Source organism: Schistocerca gregaria, chromosome 4 (assembly GCF_023897955.1).
Source record: "Schistocerca gregaria isolate iqSchGreg1 chromosome 4, iqSchGreg1.2, whole genome shotgun sequence".
Taxonomy (NCBI): domain Eukaryota; kingdom Metazoa; phylum Arthropoda; class Insecta; order Orthoptera; family Acrididae; genus Schistocerca; species Schistocerca gregaria.
In genome coordinates this window covers 366,686,761-366,707,037 of record NC_064923.1, presented here as the reverse complement: position 1 = coordinate 366,707,037, position 20,277 = coordinate 366,686,761, and positions in this window count along the sequence as shown.

Genomic DNA, 20,277 nt, shown 5'->3' with positions numbered 1-20,277 from the left:
CCCTCTTAAGCTAACTTAAATCTACTGAGCTCAGATGCTTAACTAAGGGACGAGGCAATGCAGCAGCACAAAACAATTTACACAAACAGCAATGATAAAAAAATGGAAATTGGCAAAAAAAAACAGCAATATTACAACTAATATAAGGCATTGCGCAGCAAACAAGAAAAATAAATCAGTAATAAAATTGGCTTAACCTAGTAATACAAAGTGACATTCAGTAGCACTATGCATGGCAAACAGCAGCAGCAAATGCTATAATTTATACCTAAACATGACAAAGCTCAAGCAGAAAAAATATTACGCTAAAGACAACAATGCAGATAAGGACAATGTCTATTCACATCTTAATGTCTATGTAATTAAAGTGGTGCACCACAAAAACTAATGCTACAACAAATTACCAAGTACTTGAAAAGAAAATTATATATACAGTTACTGTTATTAGTCGCTTCTTATTGCTCTTTCCATTCCAAGAGCTCCTTTTTCGAAGAATGTGGATCATGAAATAATTATTTAATAGATCTGTTGACAGAAAGTGTTCACATTAGCAAATGCATTTAATTTTATTTTATAAAACCAATGCTGCAACACAGCTGGAAACCAGATATCAAATGAAATAAGCAACTATGAAAGGCAAAGCATAAAAATATCATTCAATAGTCATGTGACATTTCATAAGTTAGTACAAATTATCTCAACTCTCGTAGAAAGACGCTTGTCATTATCAGGTGTGCAGAAGTAAATAAGTATCTTTTCCAAGTAATGAGCGTGTCGTTTTTGCGATGCTTTCTACAAAGGAATGTCAATAGCGAGGATAATGGCCTCCCTTTTTTTTTCTTGTGCCTCTGAAAGGCACACACTAATGGCTTGTCTCCTGGTGGCTGTCGCCCAGCTGGGCGCCCACGACGCATTACGTCCAGGTGGTCACTTAACTTTCTTACCGAAATATTTACGACACCAGTTTCCGCTACAGTGGCAGTCTCATATAAAAATATTTTCACGGGTTGAGAATTTGCGTTAGAAATCTGTAGAAACAAAATCCTTTACATATAATAGTGTCCAAAAAAATTTCGCCAGCATAGTGATACATTCACGCATATACACACATTTCATAACTCTTAAAGTACGATTCTCGGTTTCCAACATCCTTTTTCACAAACCAGAGTCCCTAACCACTACTCATTATTCCTCACCTTATTACACATATACATATTCATAGACACTTCTTCAATATTTCATCATAACAGATACGTAGCATAACCAAATAACTCATATAGCATCATCTTAAATATACCTCAGCAGCATAATTCACATCGTCTTCGAAATAATAACATCATAACACCTGAGTCAAAGCTCAAAAACGTCATAGCTTCCTTCAATAATTTCAAAACTTAAAAAAATTCTCTGCTCATGTCAAAAGTGTCATCTGCCTCAAACGTACTTTAAAAATCATGATCTCATACCAAATACATCATTCAAAGCTCTCCTAGTATCACAATGGTTTCGAAAAAATATGAACATTTCACAAAGTACAGACAAAATTGAAATTTCATAAGTGTGAAATTATCCAACTGTGTAATTGCGTAAACATGTGTCACTGATGTAGTAAAAATATGTTTGCATCTCTGTTAAAATAATCAAATAGCTGTGTAATTCTGTGTTGGAGAAATATGGTACCGATGTGTAAAGTTGTATAAGCAAATACCATATTAGCTAGGGCTCCTTGTGCTTGCCAAACACATGGTACACAAAGTAAGCGTGTACCCACCTGAGGATAAACGTAATTGTATCCTCAGATGTTACAGGTTACAGCAATGGAATGAAATGTATCACGGAAAACCTTTGTATCATTGTATTTCAAATATCTTCAAAAATAAATGTTTTAAGTACAAAATTAGTCACTCAAACACGTGTATTGTAGCGCTAAATTGTGCGTCATGTTGTAAGATAATCTCTGTGGAAGTGTCGTAGTTATACTCCTCCGATAGCTAAGTTCTGCAGAAGTCAATGTACTGACCTCATGATAAACAAAAGTGAAATGCTTTGCGTATAGATACCGTAGTTACTACGCTTATTGCCGTGATGAAGTAAGTACTGTACTGTAACGTACTGTTGTGCTACAGAAAAGGTTGTCTCATTGTAGTTATACCACATAGTTACTACTAAAACATGTTTTACTTTACAGAATAATTCAGAAAAACTGTGCAGATATAAAACAGATACACCGCAAAAGCACAATGTAAATTGTGTCACACATTAGTAGCGTCGTGATATAATCGTGTAGTTATCAAAGAAACCAAACGATAAGTCATCTTTAATCTCACAGAAAGTGCTTCAAATAAAGAATGTCGTTTCAACTGAACCAAAATGTTGCATAAAAACCTCATTAACGGTATATGTTCTAAGTATGTAAGCCTTATAGTCGTTACATAATCGTGCAACTAACAAGCAAGAATGTACAAATAACAACACTGTGTTCACTATAACAATGCATTCGTAATTTCTGTTTAAAAATGTTCCCTAGGTTCTAGAGTGTATAGTTAACTTCAAAACATTGTTGCATGTTAACAGTTTCTCAGTGTGACAAAGCATACTAGAAATGTAAAATGAAAAGTTATACGGCAAAGACAAAGTTAAAAAGCTGATTATATTTCAATAAACGGTTTTACATGTGAAATGTGGTGTAAATCTTTACTCTTCCTAGTACGCAGACTGTCAACTGAAAAGTAGTTATCATGTGATTACGTCGGTAAGGAACACTGGAATTTTGCTCAAGGTTAGCTTATGTTATTTTTCTCTGAGCCAGCCGGCGCACGCGGCTGCCTGCGGTCCGAGTCATTGTCTGTTTCTTTGTTGGCACGCGTCGTTATTGGGATTAGGAGACCTAACTTCTACAAATTCACCTTGCCGAGAGGGCCCTACCCTGTTTGAAGCTCGCCAGTTCTGATGGATTTCCGGTCTGTCATTATGATTATATCGTCTGTCGTCATGTCGGTAGTTCCTGTAATTTCTTGTTTGTCGGTCATGTGGTGGAGAATTTCCCCCTGAATTATCACTGCGCGGTGGACCCTTGCGTCTGAAGTTATTCTGTCTCCCGTGATAATAATATTTCTGGTTGTCATATTGTCTGTTTCTATGATTGTCTCTGTCATGTTCATTACTACGGAAATACGATCTTTCTCTGTAACTATTATTCTGCCACTGGTTGCCATACTGGTGGTGTCTGTTTTGGTCACGATTTGTGTTGTGAGAATAGCCTTGTCGTGTCCAGTTGTTATTTCTTTCATCGCGGAATTGCGACGGATATGACCTGTAATTATTGTGCTTCTGTTTTTGCGTTCCGTGATTGTCAGTGTCAATTTCCAGTTCTTGTAGGAGTCGCTGGAAAGCTTCAATGTCGTCTTTGCAACGGCCTGCCAAAATAATATGCCGTAAATGTTCAGGCAATTTGATTAAGCAAATGCGGATGAGTTCTGATGGGCTGTATGGGTTTGACAGGTACTGATTCTTGTGCAACATGCCTTCAAAATATTTCACAAGACTGGAAAATTCAGATTGTTCGAAATGTTTCATCATGATGATGCCATGTTTTACTCGGTCTTGTGTGGCTTGGGACCAATATGCTGAGAGGAAGGCATGGTAAAATTCTCCTTCATCGGTAGGCGTGAAACGTACATATCTAGCCATCTAGATAGCGCTCTGTATGAAAAATCACTGGCTGTGCCGTGTGCAGTCTGTGGATGGTTTGCATTGTTGTCTGCCATTGTAGTGTTGGGCAGCGGCAGCTGGATGTTAATAGCGCGTAGCGTTGCGCAGTTGGAGGTGAGCCGCCAGCAGTGGTGGACGTGGGGAGAGAGATGGCGGAGTTTTGAAATTTGTAAGAATTGGTGTCACGAACTTATATATATATATATATATATATATATATATATATATATATATATATATATATATATATATATATATATAATGACTATTAAGGTAAATACATTGTTTGTTCTGTATTAAAATCTTTCATTTGCTAACTATGCCTATCAGTAGTTAGTGCCTTCAGTAGTTTGAATCTTTTATTTAGCTGGCAGTAGTGGCGCTCGCTGTATTGAAGTAGCTTGAGTAACGAAGATTTTTGTGAGGTAAGTGATTTGTGGAACGTATAGGTTAATGTTAGTCTGGGCCATTCTTTCGTAGGGATTTTTGGAAGTCAGACTGCGTTGCGCTAAAAAACTATTGTGTGTCAGTTTAAGCACAGTCTTGTATAAATTTTTCTAAGGGGACGTTTCATATACTTTCATAAACTTACCATATTGGATCCATCGCTATTGCTGTACCAGTGATGTAATTAGTTTCAAAGACGGACAAACAGGCTATTATGCAGGTGGTCATAATATTTTGGTCATTAGTGTTATCGTATTCAGTTGAGTTAAGCAGCATTGACATTGTATTTGCACGAGTTTGAGGATAGTAATTTTATTTTTTATAGACAAACTTTCCAGGTAAATGACAATGTAATCCCTATGTATATCGAAAATTCAGATCTGTTGTCATCTTTGTTTATGCTTTTTTTTTAGAGATCAAACAGCTATTTAATGTTCTACCTGCAGAGCAATCTTTAAGAATAAACTAGTGGCTATAACGAAAGTATGCTGGGAGTCCATGCATAATAAACATGGTTTTTACCGAAAGTGGTCATCATCAAGATTTTCAACATTATAATGATCGTCATCACCAGGTCTATCACCACCATCGGCATACGGTCGCGACCACGTTCGTCACCACCGCCATTACGTTGGACACCTAGGATACCTTTAGGACTCTTCCAGTTGTATTGGTCTGTCTTACGCAGCATAGATACTGCACACTATCGCTGCTTATGGACAAATAGCTTTTCGCAATAGTTGAATCTGATCCAAATCCACGATTGACAACAGTCGTCAAGTTTTGCAAACCACGCTGTAAATTCTTTAATGAAAAAATTACGATCGCCCTATTACCACGACATTAATCTCGATACTTTTGACTCCTGTTCTCCTGCCACGATGTTTTGCCTAATGCAGATTGAGACATGTGGTGCCACGACTGAAACTAATTGCTGCTGATTTCCTTATTGTAAGTGTCTCTAGTAAACTGGACATCTAGTTCTTCCGCTATTTATTCATTCCTACTAATAGAGACAGTAACGCGTTGAGTAACAGGGACAGTATTTTACTACCCTTCCAAATACGGGGTATCGGGGAAAACACAGGAAACTTGTGTGGGGGTGGTCGTACAGTGAAATTAATCGTCGTAGTCTGGGATTTCAGTTGACCACCACTTCAAGAGTTCGATTGTTAGTGTTCATCTCTCAATAAATACTACGTCTACCTTTGGTGAAATTTGTAGTTGGATGTACGCTAGTTTCCCTGAGAAATGTAATGAACTGACCCAAAGCAAAGTGTCTGCAAAGTGCCATCGACATGGATAATGATAATGATGTTAAGAATAAGATTGATGGTGTAGCAACGGTCCTTCCCAACAGTTTAGCAAATGTATAATCTGGCAGCTTGTCGTGAATAGACAAATGTGACGGACGTGGAATTGTGGTGCTTCAATTGTCACAAAGGCCATCCCAGCTAAGCGTGCTGCGACATCGTTGAGCAGCCACATCAACAACGAAGACATAGAAACGAAACTTCAATACGTTCTTCTACCAAAGACACCATACATGTGAACAGAGGGATCTCTTACGCTACATAAGAGAGGACTTCGAAAAGTAAGGGGCACATTATAATTGCAGGCCAAGTAGGTTTTATGAACTACTGCAGTACATCTACATCTACATCTACATCTAAATGACTACTCTGCAATTCACATTTAAGTGCTTGGCAGAGGGTTCATCGAACCACAATCATACTATCTCTCTACTATTCCACTCCCGAACAGCGAGCGGGAAAAACGAACACCTAAACCTTTCTGTTCGAGCTCTGATTTCTCTTATTTTATTTTGATGATCATTCCTTCCTACGTAGGTTGGGCTCAACAAAATATTTTCGCATTCGGAAGAGAAAGTTGGTGACTGAAATTTCGTAAAAAGCTCTCGCCGCGACGAAAAACGTCTATGCTGTAATGACTTCCATCCCAACTCGTGTATCATATCTGCCACACTCTCTCCCCTATAACGCGATAATACAAAACGAGCTGCCCTTCTTTGCACCCTCTCGATGTCCTCCGTCAATCCCACCTGGTAAGGATCCCACACCGCGCAGCAATATTCTAACAGAGGACGAACGAGTGTAGTGTAAGCTGTCTCTTTAGTGGACTTGTTGCATCTTCTAAGTGTCCTGCCAATGAAACGCAACCTTTGGCTCGCCTTCCCGACAATATTATCTATGTGGTCCTTCCAACTGAAGTTGTTCGTAATTTTAACACCCAGGTACTTAGTTGAATTGACAGCCTTGAGAATTGTACTATTTATCGAGTAATCGAATTCCAACGGATTTCTTTTGGAACTCATGTGGATCATCTCACACTTTTCGTTATTTAGCGTCAACTGCCACCTGACACACCATACAGCAATCTTTTCTAAATCGCTTTGCAGCTGATACTGGTCTTCGGATGACCTTACTAGACGGTAAATTACAGCATCATCTGCGAACAACCTAAGAGAACTGCTCAGATTGTCACCCAGGTCATTTATATAGATCAGGAACAGTAGAGGTCCCAGGACACTTCCCTGGGGAACACCTGATATCACTTCAGTTTTACTCGATGATTTGCCGTCTATTACTAGGAACTGCGACCTTCCTGACAGGAAATCACGAATCCAGTCGCACAACTGAGACGATACCCCATAGCTCCGCAGCTTGATTAGAAGTCGCTTGTGAGGAACGGTGTCAAAAGCTTTCCGGAAATCTAGAAATACGGAATCAACTTGAGATCTCCTGTCGATAGCGGCCATTACTTCGTGCGAATAAAGAGCTAGCTGCGTTGCACAAGAGCGATGTTTTCTGAAGCCATGCTGATTACGTGTCAATAAATCGTTCCCTTCGAGGTGATTCATAATGTTTGAATACAGTATATGCTCCAAAACCCTACTGCAAACCGACGTCAATGATATAGGTCTGTAGTTAAATGGATTACTCCTACTACCCTTCTTGAACACTGGTGCGACCTGCGCAATTTTCCAATCTGTAGGTACAGATCTATCGGTGAGCGAGCGGTTGTATATGAGTGCTAAGTAGGGAGCTATAGTATCAGCGTAATCTGAAAGGAACCTAATCGGTATACAATCTGGACCTGAAGACTTGCCCGTATCAAGCGATTTGAGTTGCTTTGCAACCCCTAAGGTATCTACTTCTAAGAAACTCATGCTAGCAGATGTTCGTGTTTCAAATTCTGGAATATTCCATTCGCCTTCCCTGGTGAAGGAATTTCGGAAAACTGCGTTCAATAACTCCGCTTTAGCGGCACAGTCGTCGATAACAGTACCATCGGCACTGCGCAGCGAAGGTATTGACTGCGTCTTGCCGCTTGTGTACTTTACATACGACCAGAATTTCTTCGGATTTTCTACCAAATTTCGAGACAATGTTTCGTTGTGGAACCTATTAAAGGCATCTCGCATCGAAGTACGTGCCAAATTTCGAGCGTCTGTAAATTTTAGCCCATCTTCAGGATTTCGCGTTCTTCTGAACTTCGCATGCTTTTTCCGTTGCCTCTGCAACAGCGTTCGGACCTTTTTTGTGTACCACGGGGGATCCGTTCCATCTCTTACCAATTTATGAGGTATGAATATCTCAATTGCTGTTGCTACTATATCTTTGAATTTGAGCCACATCTCGTCTACATTCGCATAGTCAGTTCGGAAGGAATGGAAATTGTCTTTTAGGAAGGCTTCTAGTGGCACTTTATCCGCTTTTTTAAATAAAATTATTTTGCGTTTGTTTCTGATGGATTTGGAAGAAATGGTATTGAGCCTAGCTACAATGACCTTGTGATCACTAATCCCTGTATCAGTCATGATGCTCTCTATCAGCTCTGGATTGTTTGTGGCCAAGAGGTCAAGTGTGTTTTTGCAACCATTTACAATTCGCGTGGGTTCGTGGACTAACTGCTCTAAATAATTTTCGGAGAATGCATTTAGGACAATCTCGGAAGACGTTTTCTGCCTACCACCGGTTTTGAACAAGTACTTTTGCCAACATACCGAAGGTAGGTTGAAGTCCCCACCAACTATAACCGTATGAGTGGAGTATTTATTTGTTACGAGACTCAAACTTTCTCTGAACTGTTCCGCAACTGTATCATCGGAGTCTGTACAGCGAGGGCCAATACTGCGAACTAAATAACAAATTCTAACTACTGAAGGCACTAACTACTGATAGGCATAGTTAGCAAATGAAGGATTTTGATAGAGAACAAACAATGTATTTACCTTAATAGTGTTCAAAAGTGATAATATGTATATCAGTTCATGACATCCAGTCTTACAAATGTGACGGAGTAATTTTCAGTGCATTTCAGAGATGAAAGTAACGAAGGACATGTTTAATTTCATAATTAGTTACAGTAATGACACTGTGTTCCATTTCTAGCAAGTCAGATCAAGGTTATATAAAAATAGTTTGCAAATTAAAGATTACATATGCACAGCAGAAAATCTTTTAGTGTTGTGCGAAACCCCACGTAATAGATCAAGACGCACAAAGCTAAAATTTTTCAACTCTAGAAACTAATAGTGAGAATCACATTTCATCTGTTGAGCTTGCAACAATAAGTGATTTACAGTTAATTAAAATATTATGCAATATAAGCTGCATATAAAGTCAAAGCGCGGTGGGGATTGCGCGTTATGCTCTTGAAACGAACGACTATCAATTACCCTGTCGTCCAGATAATTATAAACACAGGCTAATTTCGAGTCTGCAAGAATATTATCCAGCAAACGAGTAAGAACGGCTGCGCCAGTAGCCAAACCAAAGGGGACCTTGTTGAACTCAAACAGACTCCAAACAGTACAAAATGCCGTAACGTGTTTACATTCTTCAGCTAAGGGAATATGATAACAGGCCTGATTCAGATCAAGCACAGTTAACCAATTAGCCCCAGTAAACCAAGTAAAAGAGTTATGAAGATCAGGTAAGGAAGTGATTCTAGGATAACCTTCGTATTTAGGCGACGGTAGTCAACAACAGGCCGAAAATCCCGCCCCTGATCCTTAGGGACGAGGAATATTGGGGAGGCATAAGCAGATGTAGAAGGCCTAATAACTCCTTGCCAAGCAGTTTGGTGATCTTTCCCCTTAGTATCTTAGGAGGTGAGAGACAATATGGGGACTCCCTGACGAGAATGTGGTCATATAGACGAATATGGTAATCAAGAACACTAGTAACACCCAGTCTGTCAGAGAGAATCTCTAAACGTCTCCAACAAACCCCTTAGTTCAGAGGCCTGTTGGGAAGAAAGATAGGTAAGGTCAAATTCACTAACCTAAGTATCAATAGCCAGCATTCCCGCATTTCGATGCACCTTACGTTTAGCACATTCACAGAACCCACATTTCTGAGCAGAAGCGAACTTAAATAAAAAAGTGTACCTGGAATAATCCAAGACAAGACTAGTTTTACCGATAAAATCACACCCCAAAATCAAATCTACCGGCAGCTTCTTACCCAAGCCCAAAGACAAGGGCAACGAGAAATCGCCAACCGTGATACTCCCTTGGACCCAATCATGCAGGGGCAACACCTGCCCTCTGGCAACCCATCTCTGCACCAGAGAAGGGAGCGACCTAAGGTTCGCAAGATGACCAAATTGAAGAAACCATTCCAAGCTCAACAATGAAAAGGAGCTACCAGTATCCAAAAGGGCACAAATAGGTTCGCCACCTACTCGACAACAAATATAAGGCAGAGGAGGTGATGAAGGAGCAGCGACACGGGCAGGCAAGGGTTTAAAGGGTCGATCCCGCTGTCGCTGCCCAGCCAGGCGTCATTTATTGACTCTGGGTGTACGCGGCTAAACGCAAGTACGAAATAAATGCCCTGTCCGACCGCACCAGAAACAATGCCCGATTCCCTTTTAGTAGACTCAGCCGAGGTAGATAATCCGGAATTCTTCTCGACAACGCCCTCGGACTGAACTTTAACTTCACGGCATCTATCGTCCGAGAGCGGCGACGCGGATATCGCTACAATGGCGGCATGAAGTTCCTCCCAAGTGGAGGGACAACCACGAAAAACGAAGTGTGACTTACCCGCCGCTCACATCCCCCTCAGGAAAATAGAAATTAACTCCTTTTCTGGCAAGTCAACTAACAATGCCAAACAGGCCGTCTATCTCTTTCCACATATTGATGTAACTCTTTATCTTGCTGCATGTGCTAAATATATCGACATTCGAGCTGCTTGCGAACTCCCATGATCAACCTCTCGCTAATTACAAGCTCGCTCAACTGCTGCAAGTAAAACCCTTTTGCCATGGCCCTTGATACCAGGGTTCTCAATTCTCCTCTAGTTAAAGGATACAATAGAGACAAAACTACTTGATGCGAAACACCAAACGCATCAGCATGCGGCTCAAAGCGAACCACCAACCACGACAACTTTTCAAATTGCGGCCCTCTTCCCATCAAGATCTAAGCATGTGACCTTAAACTGCAACTTACTAACCAAGGATCCTAATTCTGCTGTTGATTCCTTATCACGATCCTCTAACTTTAATCGCCTTAAATCAGATATCCGGTTGGTCAAATGTATCAACTGCACCCTGTCTAACTGACTGCCACTAGGTTGTGTGCCCTCTAAGAACCCGATGTTATCCTCAAGACTACTAACGGCTTTAAACAAGAAGTTAATGGCTGCCTTTGTCTCATCCGCAACCTCCGGCGTGACGTCAGCCGGCTGAAGCACGGTAGCACATAATCTGGCTGCACGTAATCGGGCTGCTAAGTCCGGAATACTATCCTCGGTAGCTTGGCGTCTTATCGCCAGCTCATAAATCAGGTTGTCCTTACTCAACAGGCCGATCCCGGGGCACTGCCTGACCACCATTAGAATTGGTCACCTAAAACAGAACACAACACCGAAGACAAATATCGTCTAACACTGGCAGGGTTACGGTTCAAACCAACAGCAACTGAAATGGCAATGTTACAATCATAACTATGCTCTGCTACCAGTTGAGACCTGGTACCAAGGGAGGCAGCATTGGGTAACGATTGTGGATGGGGCCATAATCAATTACTATTGGTTAGTTTATTTTTCAATCAGGTACACTTTATATATATGCTTTAATTTTGTACAATCCATTTCTCTAGGAATTTTCTGAATATTTACAAATGCCTCTGAAGATTAAAGCGTCTCATGATATATATATGTATAAGTTAAGTATACTAAGACGTGTCATAGTTCCGCTCAACCTCCTCCCAGAGCAAACCAAAGAACCCACTGTTCTTCCGGTGAATGTATTTTCGTACGGCTCAACGGTCACATTAAGATCCTTCCGTGTCTTCTGGGTGTTTCACTTTTTTTGTCAGGCACTGTACATGTCCTGCAAATTTTATTGACGCTGTAAATAAATACATTCAAAATGGTAATACTGGTTAATTACTTAATCTTAAAAAACATACCGTTGTACAGTACTTGGTCACTTATGAACTTGAAAGGAGTAATATTTTAACTGTTGCATCTAATTTCTTAATTAAAGTCTTTGTTCAATGTAACATATCTTGTAAATACTGTTATAAATTAATGGAACAATAGTGTGTTTGATTAGCTTTATACAGGGTGTTACAAAAAGGTACGGCCAAACTTTCAGGAAACATTCCTCACATACAAATAAAGAAAAGATGTTATGTGGACATGTGTCCGGAAATGCTTAATTTCCATGTTAGAGCTCATTTTAGTTTCTTCCACCTACGCTCAATGGAGCACGTTATCATGATTTCATACGGGATACTCTACCTGTGCTGCTAGAACATGTGCCTTTACAAGTACGACACAACATGTGATTCATGCACGATGGAGCTCCTGCACATTTCAGACGAAGTATTCGTACGCTTCTTACCAACAGATTCGGTGACCGATGGATTGGTAGAGGCGGACCAATTTCATGGCTTCCATACTCTCCTGACCTCAACCCTCTTGACTTTCATTTATGGGGGCATTTGAAAGCTCTTGTCTATACAACACCGGTACCAAATGTAGAGACTCTTCGTGGTCGTATTGTGGACGACTGTGACACAATACGCCATTCTCTAGGGCTGTATCAGCGCATCAGGGATTCCATGCGACGGAGGGTGGATGCATGTATCCTCGCTACCAGAGGACATTTTGAACATTTCCTGTAGCAAAGTGTTTGAAGTCATGCTGGTATGTTCTGTTGCTGTGTGTTTCCATTTCATGATTAATGTGATTTGAAGAGAAGTAAAAGAAGGAGCTCTAACATGGATGGTAAGCGTTTCCGGACACATGTCCACATAACATATTTTCTTTCTTTGCGTGTGAAGAATGTTTCCTGAAACTTTGGCCGTTCCTTTTTGTAACAGTCTATATAATTTACTGGCCGACGTGGAAAATTATTACATCTCAATTTACAGTATATGTTAGGGGAAAAAACAGAAAAAAACAGAGGCAGCGAACAAGATGATATCTTACTTAGAAGGGGCGAGTGCAAATCCACGTCCGGCAGACAGCCAGATTTATTTCAGCCATATGTCTCGAATTTCTTACGGTAGATAGCGTAAGCGTTGTATCAGGACTGTTTTTCTCTTCTAGCCGAACGGTGCTACTGCGTGCTCCTTAGAGAGCGAGTTTAGCAATATCGAGCCGAAACAGACAGGTAACTTCCCACAAATGTTTTAGTCAGCGGCGTTGGAAGAAGCAGCAAGAGCAACGCCATTAACTACAATTAGGTGAGAGTAGCTGCGTTCAGCGCTGTGGAAGTGGCGCAGAGCACTCTCGAAGCTGCTCTGCTTTAAGATCTCGCTCCAGCTCCAGCCAGTGTTCTCTCGTGGGACCGAACGACAACCCGGCGGGCTTTCAAGTGGCCGTGGGGAGGGGTCGGTGGGGGATGGGGGCGGTGTTTACACGCCGCAGAAGCCGAGCGGCGCCGGCGGCCTGAGTAGGGGTCCGCCTAATTCCTCTTTAAATTTCCGCTACGACCGTAAATTATTTACCAATTTTGCAGGACGTTCAGACTGTGTAAACGGGGGTAATTGCTAAACAGAGACGAGAGTCACTGTCTCAAGTAAGGAAATGTGAGAAAGAAGGGCAGCATTCCCTCGGAGAATACTTTTCAGAAAAATTTGACAGCGAAACGTGGCTCTTATTTTCTACAACCTTACACCATCGCAAAGTGTACGATACCAATCGAAAAGAAAATTATTGCTTTACGTTTTGGCCTATCTCTCTCTCTCCCTCGGCCTTGCTGCCAGTAATCTCTACCTCGATGTAGAACTCTGGTCTCTGAGTGTACAACTTCCGCTTGCCTGCCGATTCATGTACTTGGCATAACCGTCTTCTTATAGATAAGCAAAAAGCTACCAACGGACTTAACGCGGTGACCTTATAAAGCGGAGCGAGCGACGTCCTATCTGTCATCATTGCGACACCCTCTGAAACGACCATCTACCATGCAGCGCTCTCAAGAGGCAGCTATTGGCTACTTTTAGCTCGCTAATCTCACAATTTGTCTACGAAAACGAACGCGCGAGAAATAGTTACGTTAACACTGTTAGTGACAGACGAAAACCGTGGTTAAGATTCTGGATTTGGTGATGACTTGAGTAGCGAATTGCTGGCGTGGGAGACCTAGATATGCTGCACAGTGAGGGCGCTAATGACCTCGACACTGAGCGTCCTTAAGCCCCAACAACACACACGCACGCACACACACACACACACACACACACACGCGGGCGCGCGCGCGCTGTAAAACGATCTGAGATGCTTTCTAATGGAGGTTATTCAATTGAATCTCCATCACATTTTCTGTTTTAAACAGTTACAGCATAGTGCCTAATACCGGTCTGCACATGCATGGTATCTGTGTTCTCGATCTTGTATTGACTATGAAGAACGTTCAGTAAGTAATGGAACCCAGTTTTTTCTCACCCAATTTTGTCTCAGCGGTATTTGTTGTGGGACATCGTCATATATTCCCATTTCAGCTCGCACAGTTTCATGAACATCCGTTAGGTGGCGGCACTACACGTATCCTTCAAAAGGGCATCTGTAAATTATGTACGTCCCAAGGAGAGGGCAGTCATTGAGTTTATATTGGCGGAAAACCAGAGCATCGCAGAATGTCTACGGAGATATGGTATTGAACAAAAGCACAGTGAGTCATTGGGCGTGTCATCATCACAATAAGGTCGCGCAAACCTGTACGACCCACGTGCCGGACGGCCGCTCACAGCTGTGACTCCTGCGATGGTGGAACGTGCAGAAATTCTCATTCGAGATTATCGACAGTTGCAACGAACGTCCCCTTCTCCATGAAAACACAAAGCCTCACACAAGTCTGTGCATGCGAGAGGATCTCACAAAACTTCAGTGGAGTGTTCTTCCTGATCCACTTCACAGCCAGAATCTCGCACCTTCTGACTTCCATCTGTCTGGTCCAGCGTAGGATCCACTCAGCGGGAAGCAAGACTTGGATGATGAGGAGATTATTTATGCAGCAAGACCATTAGAGTAGTACCATGCGAATACAAGGTGCGACAATAAATTAATGAGACTGATGTGAAAAACAGTCTTGCTTACCGTTTTAGTCAAGTTTAGTGTTGTCTCCTACAAGTAGTTCCTTTCTGATTGCACACACTTTTTCCAGCGCTTCTGCCATTGATGGTAACATTTCTGGAACTCATCTTCTGTAATATCCTCCAAGACCCTTGTCACATCTTTTTAGATATCTTGTGTTGTTTGAAAATGGTGTCCCTTGGCCGCCGTTCTGACTCATGGAAATAGAAAAAAGTCGCACGGAGAAATATCGGTGAATAAGGGGGCTGTGCTAGTACTGAAATTTGTTTTGAGGTTAAAAATTGATGTACTGACAGAGCAGAATCCAATTATCAGCAATGTTGGCACGGACAGGAAGAACTCTTTCACAAAGTCTTTCTAAAATTTTTTTGTAGTAATATTGGTTAACTGTCTGTCCTGGAGGCACCCACTCTTTTTGAACAATTCCCTTGGAGTCAAAGAAGCACACAAGCATGCATTTCACTTTTGACTTTGACATGAGAGCTTTTTTTGTCTGGTTGATCTCTTTGAGCACCATGCGAACTTTGGCGTTTTGTCTCTGTATTGTAAAGAAAAAACCAACTTTCAACAGCAGTGATAACACGGCTCAACAATTCTGGATTGATTTCCGTTTGCTCTAACAGATCGGTTGCCACATTTTTCTGCGTTTCTCGCTGTTGTGGTGTGAGATTTTTGGGGACCATTTTTGCACAAATCTTTCTCATACCAAGATCTTCAGTTATTATTAGACGAACCGTTTCTCGATTGATGTTCAGTTCTTCTGCAAAAATTTTCAGAGATAATCTTCGATCAGATCGTGCGAGTTCACACACGCTGGCCAAGTTGACATCCGTCCGTGAGGTTGATGATCGTCCACTGCGGTCTTCATCTTCAACATTAGTTCTGCCTTCACTAAACATTTTATGCCAACGAAAAACTTGAGTTCTTGACATAACCTCCTCTCCAAAATCCTTCTGAAGCTTACCGTAAGTTGACGTCACGTTTGCACCCAATTTAACGCAAAAAGTAATGGCATACCGTTGCGAAATATTATGCGGTTCCATTTCCTTGACGAGAGACACAAACCTGTGTTAACTTATTATAGCACAACTCACAACTCAGCAGTTGCATCGTTGTGCCGCTTGGACTAGAAGCAGCTTATAGGTCAAGGTCAAAGCTATTGTGTCTATGCAAGCCTGCAGGGTTGCCACATATGACAAAGAAAATCAGTCTCGTTATTGTCGCACCTCATATATAGGCGATACTAATAAAGTGACGTTAGGCCGTTGCAATTAAAGGAGATTATGTTGAAAAATAGCATTTTGTAGCCAAAATCTCGTGAGTAAAAATATGGTGCATTGGAATCCTGAATATAACGAATGCAACAATATAATGTTGCATTACTGACTGGACATCCCTCATATAATCGCTCTAAAGTAACGTAGTTTATCACATAAAGTTCAAGATCGAGATTCATTTCATAATTTCATTCGAATGGAAGCGTAACTTTTTTGGAAGTTATACGCCATCACTGAAAATGATATTCACCAGCAAGATACAAACATGAGACAGTCCGGAAAAGGAAGAGATACCGAGAAGAGCTTGCTTAGAAGTCATGTCTCCTAATTTTTTGTTCTGTTCTCAATATCATTTGAGGTAATTACATGTCAAGCATATTAAGGGTGCGTGACCCTCAGAACACTGAAAGCACGAATTACGTGAGTTCGTCCGCACAGGCAGTGCGCTCTCATTCAGCACGGCAATGCCACACCACACACGAGCGCTGCGACATCTGCCACAGTTGGACGCCTTGGCTTCGATGTCTTCGATCATCTTCCATAGACTCCTAGTCTGGCCTCATTTCCGCCTTCGAGGACGTCACTTTGATAGTTATGAAGCAGTGCAAACGGAGGAGGAGTTGTGGCCCCGTCAACAAAATCATTCTACTGTGACGGTATCAACAAACTGGTCTTCCGTTGGGAGAAATGTGTTCGTCGCCAGAGTGTCAGCGAAAGAGAAATAAATATGAAGACATAAATAATAAAGATATAGAATGTTAATAATGATGTTAATGTTAAGAATGAAGGAGCTTGTGAAGCCACACCACAGTCACATATGCTGAGTGCAGTGGACGTTCATGTACAACATGTGGCGAAGCAGAACCACATATAGGAGAATTCTGTCTATTCATGGTACCTTGCGGAGTAAAATGTGCCTCGTTCGTCCAAATGATGTCAATGTTTATTTGAAAAGCCTTAAGAGTTTTCACATAAAAAAGGCATTTCTTCTCGGCAGGCCCTCGTAAATATCTTTCACATAAATATTAAGAATAGCAAAAATTTCCAGTGTGAAACTTGCGTTTACATTCTGACATAAGCTTGCAGTTACATTAAGATTTCTGGCCACTGGCGAAACATTCCAGTCGTTCGCCTTTGCAGCATATAGGTTATTTGTAGTAAATAACATCGACTAATGCAGATAGTTCTTCTATTAAACTAATGAGAGTGTTCCAGAAGCTTTTAAAAAGCAAAATAATGAAAAAAATCGGAGGTAGCTAGACGTAAACATACTACCTTTATCTTCACATTTAACGACTCTGTCAGTTACCGTATGTGTCACAAGATAGTAGCGTCTACGTTACATGGTATACCATTTGCACCTACAGATATCATTATTTGATATTTAAAACAAATTCTACGAAAAACGACGTATTTATGATAAATCATAATTGCGTTGTAGTACTGAAACGGTATCCTTTCATGGCACACAAGTAATAATACATAGAACATCAAGTACGAGAAGCCTTGAAGTACCGCTAATTCTTTCCTGTCGTTTTAGTTTTCGAGAGATCCTCAATTGCGGATGCTTTGAAACAGCTTATATTCATATCACGTACGCTATTATATGAAAAACCAACAAATACAGAGTTCACCTCCATATGATTTGACACTATGCGGCGTCTCCTAAGTGCTGATGTGATGTAAAACCGATGCTCCATTTGAATGGCCCAGTTCTTCTCCATGAGGCAGAGCTGTCACATGGCAAATACAGTGAAACGCGGAATTCTACACTAAGACGTCAACAGCTTCTCGTTCACGAACGTTTTCACCTCCAGTGAGAAGACTCTTTATTGTGAATTTGCGATTTATGGATGTAGATGCAGAACAGAGTCTCACATAGGCCTGTTGGGCAAACTGTTTTAACTGAATTAATCGAGTACGATTCTTATTGACTTTAATTTGTTAGTTTTAGAGTTCTGCAATGGTGATGTCTGACAGCATTCTGATGACGCCACGTTATACAGCTACTTGTAAACAGTTTGGCTTGATGAACTTCTTTAATTTTGACTTAGATACTTGTTTATAGTCTACAAAGGTTACTTCCAGCTTTATGAAACGAAACGGAAACATAACTTAGACATCGGCCTATTGTTCACTATACAAAATTCACTAAGGATGCTAATGTTCCATTGTGTATATGTAGTACTAGCAAACCTGGCAATGCTTCACAATTCCCAAATACGTATGCGATTGGGATATATGTCTTAATGCCCTTCTCCCCCTTCACCATCCATCTCCAACCCTCTCTTCCTCCTCCTTCTCTCTGCCCATCACCCTGCCCTCCCCGAACCCCCTGTGACCATCACGCCCTCCTTCCGTCTCCTTCCCTCTCTCTGTTCACCTGCTCCTCCTTCCTCTGTAGGTCCGTTACTTCCCCTTTTTCTCTGTCAATCTCCTTTTTCCCCATCTGTCTGACCTTGCGCGTTGTTTGTTGTTATTGCAAAGCCAGGTACCGTAGTAGTATTACAGTCATAACCGATAAACCATAAAAACAACTTTCTTGTTTTCTGTGAAAACCGAGGAAGAAAACAAAACAGCACATTGTGGCCTACACATTTTTTCTAATAATACGCACATCAAAAAAAGGTTTGCATCACCTCGGTTCCGAGAGTTCCGGAACCTCTACAGAAAATTGGAATAGAGATCAACATAATGATCATGTCAGCCTTTTTTATTGCTCATGAAAACCACACATTGCATGTTGTATGACCACACAGCGAGACCTCCAGAGATGGTGGTTCAAAAAAAATAAAAATGGTTCAAATGGCTCTGAGCAATATGGGACTTAACATCTATGGTCATCAGTCCCCTAGAACTTAGAACTACTTTAACCTAACTAACCTAATGACAACACACAACACCCAGCCATCACGAGGCAGAGAAAATCCCTGACCCCGCCGGGAATCGAACCCGGGAACCCGGGCGCAGGAAGCGAGAACGCTACCGCACGACCACGAGATGCGGGCAGAGATGGTGGTCCAGACTGCTGTACACACCAGTACCTCTAATACCCAGCAGCATGTCCTCTTGCATTGATGCATGCCTGTATTCGTCGTGGCATACTATCCACAAGTTCATCAAGGCTGGTCCAGATTGTGACACGCCTCACCGGCGATTCGGCGTAGATCCCTCAGGGTGGTTGGTGGGTCACATCGTCCATAAACAGCCCTTTTCAATCTATCCCAGGCATGTGCGACAGGGTTCATGTCAGAAGAACACGCTGGCTACTGAAGTCGAGCGATGTCGTTATTCTAAAGAAAGACATTCACAAGATGTGCATGATGGGGGGCGCGAATTGTCGTCCATGAAGAGGAATGCCTTGCCTATATGCTGCCGACATGGTTACACTATCGGTCGGAGTTTTGGCATTCATGTATCAGACACCGTACGGCGCCTTCCATGGCCACCAGCGGCCTACGTCAGCCCCACATAATGGTACCCCAAAACAGCAGGGAAACTCCACCTCGATGCGCTCTCTGGACAGTTTATCTAAGGGGTTCAGCCTGACAGGGTGGCCTCCAAACTCGTCTACGACGATAGTCTGGTTGAAGGCATACGCGACACTCATCGATGAAGAGAATGTGATGCCAATCCTGAGCGGTCCATTCGGCGTTTCGTTGGGTCCATCTGTACCGCGCTACATGGTGTCGTGGTTGCAAAGATGGACCTCGCCATGGACGTCGGGTGTGAAGTTGCGCATCATGCAGCCTATTTCGCACAGTTTGAGTCGTTACATGACGTGCTGTTGCTGAACGAAAAGCATTATTCAACATGATGGTATTGCTGTCAGGGAGCCATAATAGGCAGGTAGCGGTCATCCACTGCAGTAGTAGCCCTTGGGTGGCCTGAGCGAGGCATCGACAATTTCTGTCTCTCTGTATCTCCTCTATGTCAGAATAACACCGCTTTGGTTCACTCCGAGACTCCTGGACACTTGCCTTGTTGAGAGCCCTTCCTGGCACAAAGTAACAATGCGGACGGTATCTAACCGCGGTATTCGGCATCTAGGCATCGTTTAACTACAGACAACACGAGCCGTATACCTCCTTCCTGATGGAATGACAGGAACTGATCGGCTGTCGGACCCCCTCAGTCTGATAGGAGCATGGTTGTTTACCTCTTTGCATGGGTTTAGTGACATCTCTGAACAATAAAATGGACTGTATCTGTGATACAATATCCACGATCAACGTCTGTCTCCAGGAGTTCTGGGAACT